The following is a 3,485-nucleotide window of genomic DNA, read 5'->3' on the forward strand; positions in this document are numbered from 1 at the left end:
TTCTCTCCCTCTCTCTCTCTCACTCCCTCCTTCCCTCTCTTCCCCCCCAACCCCCCCTTTCCCCATTAGCGGCGGTTGGGTCGGGAGCGCGCGCTGACAGGGGAGGGCGTGGAGCGCGCGCGCGGGCGGCGGGAGCGGGGGGGGAGGGGCGGCATTGACAGCGAGCGCCGTGTCCGTGCGGCGCTGCCGCCTCAGCCCCCGCGCGCCCCCCCCCGTTCCCGGCATGCCCCGGGGCGGCGGGGCTGGCGCTAACGAATTTGAATGAAGAGCCCTCCGCTCTTTCGGCGCCATTTTCGAGTGATGCCCGATCGCATCGCTGCTGCCGCCGCCGCGGGGGAGGCGCGGGGGCCGCCCGCCCTCCCGCTCCGCGAAACTCACCTCCCTTCCTCTCCGCTACCCTGCTTCCACCCTCACCGTCGCGCTTCGGAACGGGTGCCGCCGCTGCCGCCGCCGCCGGCACAGGCGGTAAGATCCGAAGGGAGCGGGCGCGGCTGGGGCAGAAGGAGCTGGGCGGGCGGGCGGGGGAAGAGCGTCTTTGGAAAACGGGGGCAACCTGCACCCCGCCGCCGGGAAAAGTCACCTCAGGAGCCCGGTGGGCAGCGGACGGGAGGCTCCGGGAGCCGATCGCAGGTCCTGCGCGGATCTGTCACTCGCTTCTCTCAGCTTCAGCGGGCGGGAGCGGTCGTCTCCTTCGTCAGGTAACCCCGCTTGCTCCCTCGGGGCGCCACCGCGCCCAGGCGGGGATCCCGGGAGCGGCCCTTACACCCGGCCCGGGGAGAGCAGCGCGGGGGCGGGCGGGAGCCGCGGGACAGCCGGAGCTCCAGAGGGTCCCGGTGCCCCGCACTCCCGGGACATGACAGGACAGGCTTCCCCTCATCTCTGCTCCCTACCACCCCCCACCCCCCCTCCCCCCCGCCCCAGCGGATCCCTCCCTCCCGCCTTTCCCCCCCTCCGCCGTGGAAATTTCGGGGCAGCGCCCGGGACACCGAGGTTCCTGCTTCCCGGCTCTGCAGCAGCAGCCAGGATGACTTCCACACTTACATGCACATCTCCCTTTCTCGCCCGCCGCCCCCAACCCCCCCACCCCCCGCCTCCTCCTTCCTCTCTCCCCGTGTTTTCGTAAACGGGATTAATGCCCCTTCTCTCTTTCTCTTCCCTTTCTCTTGTCCCCCCGCACCCTCCCACCCCCCAAAAAATATAGAGGATAACCTTCGGGGTTTTTTTTCTCCGTTTGTTTCCTCTCCATGTTAGCAGATTAACTTCTCCGTTTAAGCGCTTTCTCCACCTCCCACTCAATCGCTTGATTTCCCGTGTCGCGATACGGAGCCGCCTTTTGCAGGAACCCGGGTGACGGTCGTGCTGCCACATGCTGTCACATTTATCATCTCTGTCCCTTTGGGTATTAACGAATGACCAAAGTGCTCTTCATCCCCTATTGCACAGAGCTATTTTTTCCCCCTCGTAGCGTTAAAACGCGAGTTTCCTTCCTGGACTAGAGGGGGGGAAACATAATCCGAGACCATTTGAATCGTGCCAGCTATTTGTAGGTGTCTTTCCTCTCCTCCCACACACCCCAAAACCGAGTAAATACCCTCCCCATAGATAGCCCAGCCTAATACTGTGATCTGAGCTGGCCATTCACCTCCTCTTCTCCGCCTACAAAATTCTCTGTCTCTGTCACCCGGGTCGCTATTTGTCATTGGCTTAGCTATTTTTTGGTGGTTGTTTCTATGTCATTTCTCGGTGGCCAGCAGCACTCGGTCTCTCGTAGCTGTATGAATGCGATCGTGCTTATTGTGATAGGCGCCGCGATCTCTCTCGCAGCCTGAGCGCTGGGCGATTCCCCCGCCGCACACACACACACATGCACACATAATATGTGACACGGTGCCTTTTTCTCCACGACGCCGTTTAACCCCCTCGGGGCCGGCTCTGGCGTGGGCGCTCGCGTTTCGGAGTTGCGCACACAAGCTCACAAGGCATCTTTTTTGTGGCGGGAGCGCCGGCGGGGACAGCACCGTGCGGCGGGGCAGGGAGGGAGCTCAGGCGCTGCCAGGCCAGAGGGCTCCTTCCCAGCCACAATTTCTAAGCGTTACTTTTTATTCCTCTTCTTACTTCCCTCTTCACTTTCGGCAGCCCGACCTTTTTTTATTATTATTCATTATTATTTTAAAATTTTTTTTCCGGAGGCAGGAAAGCGTATGGATATTTTCCCCGATGCCGTGTGAGCGGCGGGCGCCCGGGGCTGCCGTCGAGCTGGCGGGCGCGCAGGATGCGCAGCGAATGCAGCATCGGGCCCCCTGTTAAGGCTCCCGTTCAGCGGAGGCTGGACCGGCTGCTGCCCCCCCTGGTTGCCTGCGGGGACGCGAGGCTGGGGCTGGGAGGTTGGACCGGGTCACAGCCTTTCCCCGCTCCTCTTCCTCCCCCCACACTGCCCCCCCCCGTCCCCCCGCTACCCCCCCGCGCATCCCTCCGCGGCGTTCAAAGCCAGAAGCGGCCGCCTTGCGCTTAGCACCCCGGCCACCGAAAATAACGAGTTAACCGAGGGACGTAGGAGGGACGTAGAGAAGAGTTGGGGTGCAGAAGTGCTGTACAAAAGATTTCTGTGTACATGGCTGAGAGCGTGTAGTCTTAAAGTGAAATGCAAAACTTAGCGTTTCCAGCATAGCAACTGGATTGTGATTCAAGGTATTTTCTGTGTAATGCAGAAATCCAGCAGTTCAAGGAGATTTTTCTGTCTCGAATCCTTAGTTTCCCTGGATTCTTTTAATCCAGTACATAAATTACACATTTTCAGTTATTTTTTCCTGGGAATAGCTGCTTGGTTTGTCTCTGCAATTCATACTTTTGTGCCCTGATAGAGAATTCAGCTTAATCCCTGAAATTGAGATACTAGTAAGATCCTATTGAGATTTAGCACTCATTTCTTTAGCTCTGCATCATTACTTTCAGAGTGTTTTCAGAAACGGTTTTAACAGTCAGTATGGGAATGGGCACAAAGCTGTTTCACTGTAGCTGTGTATACTTTGAAATATCAGGATTTGAAGAGATTTACACTGCTCAGCTGTGGAAGTGCACTCACAAATACTGACTTTCACTTTCAATGAAATAACTGTCCTGACTCATAGCTAATTTACAAAAAAAACCCTATAATTCAGTATTGTGCAGGTGCGTGTGCGTTTTCCCCCACTATTCGATAGTCATGTTCAGTAGCATGCAATTTATACCTATTTTTCATTTTAATTAAAATCCGTGCTTAGCACGTATTTGACTACATGAAACAACTGCTCTTTTAAGCTTTTTTATTTCTCAGCTGCACTGTTCTCATATTTTACAATTACATAAAGGTGGGTGTGGCTAAAATGAAAGCAGTAAGCAATCTGATATGAATATATAGTGTCTTCTAAGTGAGTTTTCCGTTCTTATATTTGATGTACTCCTTATTTTGAGATAGTTAGGGGGGAAAAAATCATGTAGCTTAAATA

The sequence above is a fragment of the Coloeus monedula genome (assembly GCF_965178545.1).
Source record: "Coloeus monedula genome assembly, chromosome: 3".
Lineage (NCBI taxonomy): Eukaryota > Metazoa > Chordata > Aves > Passeriformes > Corvidae > Coloeus > Coloeus monedula.